Raw genomic sequence first — 7342 nt, forward strand, 5'->3', positions numbered from 1 at the left:
ACTCTCCCCTCTCCCATCCCATTCCCGGTGACCACGGGGCCCAAGGAGACACAGCCACCATGTTGCCTCCACGGACAGGAGCCTGTCGCGGGTGGGAAGGCGCCCCGCGTGTTGGGGGCGCCGCGCTAAGTCAACCTAACAAAGTGTACACAATGTGCATTTCCCCTGACTTGACGAACACGCCTTCATAAACACCTGGAAGCCCAGGTTAGAACGCAAATCCTGAGTGTCCCCCACCCAGACTGGCGGGCAGCACGGGACGGCCATCTGGGCGGTCACTCCTGGTCCCCCACGGCCCGCATGCACACCCAGCCCGGCCCTGCCCTGTCCACCCTCTGCTCCCGGAAGGAGGCTATTTGGAAAAGGGCCACAGCATGTGTGGCCGACTCCGGGACGGAGCCCTCCTGCCTGAGTGTAAACTGGTCCTGACGGGACGCCCCGGGCCCCTGTTCTGGACGGCGTGAGGGAGGCTCGGGCCCTCTGTGCGCTGTGTGGTCACTCACATCGCCTCCATGTTGTCTGTGGGTTCCGGTCACGCGGGCGTGACGAGCAGAGGTGTTCAAGCAGGTTGGAGGGTGGCCAGGCTGCCCTGGGGCCATCTAGTCTGTGGCGGGAGCTCCCTCATCGTCCACCTTCTCCCCCTGTCCTCCCAGTTGCCCAGGTCGACACTGTGGCTGACCCAGCACACCCCCCAAAGGCGGGTCTGCCCTGGCGCCTGGCCCTGCTCACCTGCCCACCAAAGGCACCCATCAGAGCTCGAAGCCTGTCCCTATGGATGCCTGGCCCTGCACAGCCCTGCCTCCTGCTCTGGGCTCCACCCCAACACCAGCCTGCTCACCGGCTGACCCCACTCAGAACTTGCCAGGCAAACCCAACACCAGGCTGCCAAGAGTGAGAGCACGTTCGAATGTCCGGAGTGTGAGTCTGTCTCACTGGCCTTAAGCAATCAGAAAGGGCCAGGCTTGCGGGCCAGGGAGGAGAGGCCAGGGCGTCGAGGTGGGTACCTCTGCTGCTGGACCCAAGGCTTGCCCGCAGCCCCACCGTGCTGGAGGCCCCACAGGCCGTTGGGTTTGCTCTGCAACGGGAGGCATCATGGCTGCCCGGCCATCCCAGATGTAGGCCACGAGATGATTACAGACGACAGCCTGGGGGCTGCTGGGTGCGCGGCGCTGGTGTGGTTAATGGTGTTCCAGAGGAAGATCCTAATTACCTGTGAAATTGAGGATCTATTTTCAGATAGCGCTCCAAGAAGCGATTCTGCCGAGCAGGCTGAGAAGTGCTATTTGTCCTCCATACCTGGGGGGTGGGAGAGCCCGCCCTGGTCACGCAGACCCCTGCCCACTGTGTGGGCAGGCAGACCAGTCACCCCGCCCTCAGGGTGGAAAGCCCCAGCTTCCCACAGAGCATGAGCACCGTGGAGCTGCCGGGGAAGCAGAGCTCATGGCACCCGGCCTGGCTCATTATAGGAGTCTGCTGCCCCCACAGCAGGGCAGGGGTCTCTGGCTGCGTCGGGCCCCACACCCACCACAGGGATCATCCACCCCGAGGGCACCTGCCCCATGTCCCCAGAGTGCGAGGTGGACTCGTCCGTGGTGAGCAACACCGACACCCACATGGGCTTCCCACACGGGACCCTGCAGGCCTTGGTTTGTGCAGCTTCCTTGGGGGGCTGCACATGACATCTGGGGCGGGAGCAGGGGACACAGGATAAAGACGTGGGGAGGCATTGGGCAGTGTCTCATAGTACATATTTGGGAAATGCCACCTTGGGCTTTGCTTCCCTTCCATGAGCTGCAGGCTGTGGCCATGTTCCGTGCCTGACCCCATCCCATGTTCGGCTCTGCCGTCAGGACAGCTGTGCCCTCTGCCTGGGCAGCTCAGTGTCTGCTGCGAGCACTCATTCCCCCTCCAGTGCAGCGAAGTCTCCGTGAGCCCACACTGCCCAGGGTGGGGGGTGGGGGGCCGCTGTGTCTGCTGCCCCCGCCCAGGCACCAGTCGGTGTCACAAGGAACTGGCCCAGCCTGAAGCAGGACGACTTCAAATTACGGCAAGATGCGGGTTAGGTCATTAGCGTCCAGTCTGCAGGACCCCCCACATGGCCACACAGCCCCACTCATGGTGTGCCATCCCCAGACCAGAGGGTGTGCGATTCTCGGCCACAGAACAGGGAGGGATGGCAATGGGTATGCCCGTGCCCCCAGGAAGCAGGGGACACACCAGGAGGGGGTGATTATCCAGGGTCTTAGATGAGTCCCGCGGAAGCACCACCAACCTTCTCTCCCGTGTCACAGCACCCACAGCCTCAACCCGACCTCCTGGTTGGGTCGGACCTCCTGGGTGCCTCCCCTGATGCCCAGCCACAAGGTCAACCCAGACCTCACAGAGCTCGCCTGACGCCACAGCCGGTGCATACACACAGAGAGGAGGCTGACTCTCCTGGGCTGGCCCGCAGCGTGATGAATGACACCCTGATAGAAATCATCATTTCTATGATCGTCATACAAATGGGTGCTTCTATTCTTTTTTTGAACGCTACTCGGGACTCATTAAATTGATTTCACAACCAGCTGATGGGTTGCAACCTGCTGTTTGCAAACATCCACCTGGTCTCAGTGGACCTCACGCAGGGTCCTCCTTGTTCTACCCAGGGCGGCCCTCCTCGGCGGGTGACTGGACCCCGCTGGCCCAGCTGGCCTGGGTGACGCGGGCACTCTCACAGGCCTCCCTCCACAGCCCTGTGCCGGTGCCTGGTGCCAAGGCGGCCATGTCTTCCTTCGCCAGAGCGCCTTGGGGTCCAGAGGCTGGGGCATCAGGTGGGGTCACAACAGACATGAAGTACACAGAGTCTGAGGCCCCAAGTTACCATCATTGTGAAAATGTTCTTTATATGTTTTTACCACATTTTCCAAATTGTGTCCAACAGATAACATTAGGTGTAGAAAGAGCATCAACATTGGGATGAAAACAAAAGAAAAATAACACCCCCCCCCCTTGCTGCGTGGTTGGCGGGGGATTAGCATTCAGTGGGAGGGGGGCCTGGCTGGGGGGAGCCACTGAGGGGCCATGGGGGACTATGGAGGATGAGAGCGCAGGAAGCCAGCTGGCCCTGGCTGATGCCTGGCCACCCTCACAAGGCATGTGGGGTCGCTGCAGGAGAGCGCTCTGCACCACGGTGGGCTCCGTGTCCCATGCTGCAGCCCAGGCACCTTTGTGGACGCTCCACCTGTGCTGAGTCAGGCCGGGGGGAGAGTACCGTGTGCCCTGAGCTAGGTCAGCATCAGTGCGAGGCCCGAGGGATGCAGGACAAGAGCTGGGAGGGGGAAGCCTCAGGCTCCCACTCGTGTCTCTGTCAGCTCCAGGCACCCAGAGGGAAGAGGACGGTGTTCGGCCTGGCAGGGTTTGGCCCACGGTGGAGCACATGGAAGCCAGCTTCGAACATAGGGCCATGGGACAGAGACAGCTGAGCCAGGATGCAGATCACACCACCGACAAGGACAAGCCCACCTGGATTTGCTTCAGTAAAATGAAGAGCCTTTGGTCCTCAGAGGCCCTGTTCAGAGAGTAAAAAGGCTCAGAGCCACGACCATGGTCATGTAGCTGAGCCCACAGCCCGGGAGAGGCAAAGAAGTCTGTGAGGTGGCAAGAACATGCTGATAGGAGGACCTGAGGGAGCCTGGTGCCCACAAGGCTGAGCAGACTCTACTCACCGTGAGAGATGCCCTGGGACACCTCCGCATGTGCTCGGGCTGCAGGCCCCCCCGCCCCGCCACAGGACTGACACCACCAAGCACCAGGGCACAGGGATATCTCGTCCAGGCCAGGGACAAGCTGTCTGACCTGCCACAGCCTCCACTTGTGCACACCCAGTGGGGTCAGCCTATGACCCTTGGGACACAGACTCGTGTTGGTAAGGGTTGTATTTGTACAAAACACTGGACACACCCAGACATCCACTGATGGCAGCAGACAATAGGTGCCCCTGGTGTGTGGGGGCATGAGGGCGGTAAGCGGCCCCACATACCCACACACATGGCTGGACGCGCTCGCGGAGGCACAATCAGGATTCCAGGCCCAGGTGTGGAGGGGAGGCGGGACTTCCTGGGCCAACCACAGGACACACCGCCTCTGGGAAGGGCGTGAGGGTGGCCTCTGGGGTGCCTGGGTATCCCATGTCTGGGGCTTGGGGGTCACAGCAGACAGGTGTGGACACGCCCTCCCGCTGGGCTGCCTCTCACTCGTGCCAAACTCAAGGATCCATGGGCCTCAGGATCAGACCCCCCCCCCCCCCCCGCCCCAACCTGGATCCCATCTGCCACAGGCTCTGCTCCCACCCAGTGCCATCCCTGGGACACAAGCCCTGCGTGCCCAGGGATCCTCCTGTGCACCCCCGGCTGTGGGGAGGCCCCCCTCAAGGCTGACCGGGGTGAGGGGCCCCGCTCTGTGAGCGCTGACTGCTCATTACTCCATTGCTCATCCTCTGCAAGTGCCAGACTCATCTGCCACAGGCTGGCGCCATCCCCGCCCTGTTTCTCCATTCTTCCCTCACATGGCCTCGCACTTCACTCAGCGTCCAGAGCCAGGTCTTGGGAGGCAGCCCCACCTGGGAGCTTCCCTCCCATGCAGGCCTGAGCTACTGTCACCTGTGGGGCATAAACATTGCTCAGGAGTCTGGTAGCTCCAGTGCTGATGGGGAGACACACCGCGGGCTCCTGATCAGTAGCAGAGGTGGCATGCGGTGCCAAGACTTGGTGAGCATGGGACATACAGCTGCTTGCTACACCGTGTACCTTCTTCCGACTCGGAGCCAAGAAGTGTCTTGAACCTGGAAAATCCAATCACAATCATCTCAAAACAAAAACAAAAAACCCAAACACAAAAACAATGAATGCATCTTCAGTAAGTAGGGATTCTGGATTGGAGCCAGTACCTCACTGAGACGCGTCTGACTTAATCCCCTGCACAGGTGACACAGACGCCCTGGGTGCCCCAGGCTGGTGGCCAGGCCCATACCCCACTGCTCTGCAAGGGCTGAAGGGCCACCCATCCACAAGTCATGCCAGCCTGTTCGTGGGATTTGCCGTAAGCCTTGCATTGAGTCTTCAGTGAAGCTTTGACCACGAGACACCAGGAAAGGGGAAGAAAGGCAGCCGCTTGTTCTGATCTTCAGGGACCCAGATAGATTCCTAAATCCTGCAGAGGAAGCACGCAGCTGAGGAAGGACCACAACGCCGTCCTGGCGATTCACCCTGCAGAAGTGCTCAGGGGGGACAAGGTTTGGAGACTCGAGGTCGTCTGGGTGGCAGCCAGATGACAATGAGATCCTGGAGCTGTTGGGGGAGCTGGGGCCCCTCCACTCCATCCTCAGTGATGGCCAGGTCAGGGAGCCTGCATGTCATCTGGGCTTTGTGATAGCTCCTAGGAGCCACAGTTCATTGAAACACTTCATGTTTTTTTTTGGGGGGGGGGGCAGGGGTTGCAATTAAAGCTCCCATTGTCACATAACTAAGACTAATTAAGGGACATCTGGGTGGCTCAGCAGTTTAGGGCCTGCCTTCAGCCCAAGGTGTAATCCTGGAGTCCCGGGATCAAGTCCCACATTGGGCTCCCTATATGGAGGCTGCTTCTCCCTCTGCCTGTGTCTCTGCCTCTCTCTGTTTCTCATGAATAAATAAATAAAATCTTTAAAAAAAAAAAAAAAAAGACTAATTAGAACCAGACAGGGGAGGCTCTCATGTTCTGTCAACCTGAGTCCTGGGCTCTTGCCAGCCCAGCAGGGTGGGGCGAGACGGGCCGCCCCGTGGAAGGCAGCTTCCCAGACATCCGGCGGGGTACCCCAGCCCGACCGCCCTGGTCCATGAGGACCCACAGGCGCCCGTCCTCTGGCCACACGTAGGAGCCTCCCACTGGAATGTGTTCCTGGCCCCGGGAAGGAGCCTGGAAACAAGGCAGGACTTACTCACCCCTGCGTGACTCACCAGGCAGTGAAGCTTAATGCTGGAGAGCTGTGGTCTGCGTCGCAGAGACACCAACTCTCAGCTGCTCTGATTTCTCCCCAAATTAAAATCAGGAACGGTTTGAATGCAAATGAACAGCAATTTTGTGCCCCCCCACCCCAGGACTTGATTAGAACATTCTCAGGATTCTGGTCGGTGAATCAGCCCCTCCATCCAGGGGATCTGACCACCGCGCTGGGCTCTCGGCTCTCCTCTCTGCGCAGACTGGTGCCATCTGCTTTTCCCTCCTGGCCATGTGCTGTGACCCCTAACACATGAGGAGGGAGAGGGTCCTGGCCACACAATCCTGACTGCGGCCCTCCCGAGGGGCTGGGGCCTCTGTTGCATGTGCTCTGGGTGTAGGCAGGGTCTGCTGCCCTCCCCACTCCATGGTTGGGCCAAGGCCTCCTGACTGTCCCACAAACAGAGTGGACATGTCTCCTGCCACCTGTGTGTGTCCAGGATTCCAGAGCGAGTCAGGTCTCCCTAGCCGGAGGGAAGGGAACAGCCCGCACACCGGGCCTGCCGTCCCCACGGTCCCTGAGCACAGATAGTGGAGGCCGCCGTGTCTGGAAAAGGCTTCGGGAATTTGAGTGTGAAGCCCTGAAGAAATGACTGTGGTTCGCTGGGTCCTACCACCCCCGCGGGGACAGCTGAGTGCAACCGAACGCCCCGAAGGAAGGGGTCACAGTGGGGCACGCGTCTCCTCATCTCCTTCCCCCCAAGCTCCCCTGAAACAACACGGGGGACCTGAGGAACCCAGGAAACAGGAAGAGCCTCGGGAACCGGCAGGTAAGAGGGGTAGACTGCGCAGGAGAGAATGCAAACCCCAGCATGTGCGGCACCATGAGGCCGGCGAGGGGAGAGCCCACCGGGCAGGGGGTCCTGGGAGCACACAGGTGCAGCTGGAAAGGGACGGCGACACTGCACCTCCTGGTCTCGCTCACGTCCGCCCAGAGGACCACGGCCACACCTCTGGACCAAGCCGGCTTCTCTTGGCGCCTGAGACCTGCTTCTTCAGTGTTGAGGAATTTCAGGAGCTAGTTGCAGTCACCTGAAATTGTCCACATGAGAGAGTTTACACCATGGAAATTGGACAACATGTAAGTCGCAGTTTCCCCCCAGAGAGCGAACTGCTAGATATTCCCAGTGCTGCCACACCAGGTACGTGAGGAGGTTTGCCAGAGAAAACCCAGGCGCAGGGGGCCCTCGTGTCGTTTGGGAAGATAGAAAAAGGCATTAGATCCTAGAAAAAAGAGAGGCTATAGGTGAGAGGAGTTGTTCAGAGGGCAGAGCCCTTGGAAAGTAAAACATCAAGTGTACGATTAAACGAAACTGGAAATTTAAAA

General features: G+C 59.9%; 1 long non-coding RNA gene across 1 annotated transcript; it reads right to left on the reverse strand.

Annotated features, from left to right (window-relative positions):
* Positions 1 to 2859: 2859 nt before the first annotated feature.
* Positions 2860 to 5190, reverse strand: LOC140599018 (uncharacterized). The gene is made up of 2 exons (XR_012001601.1): positions 4928 to 5190; positions 2860 to 4822 (listed from the first exon to the last, which is right to left on the reverse strand). It is a non-coding gene; the product is annotated as an uncharacterized lncRNA (long non-coding RNA).
* Between the last annotated feature and the right edge of the window lie 2152 nt (positions 5191 to 7342).

Source organism: Vulpes vulpes, chromosome 5 (assembly GCF_048418805.1).
Source record: "Vulpes vulpes isolate BD-2025 chromosome 5, VulVul3, whole genome shotgun sequence".
Taxonomy (NCBI): domain Eukaryota; kingdom Metazoa; phylum Chordata; class Mammalia; order Carnivora; family Canidae; genus Vulpes; species Vulpes vulpes.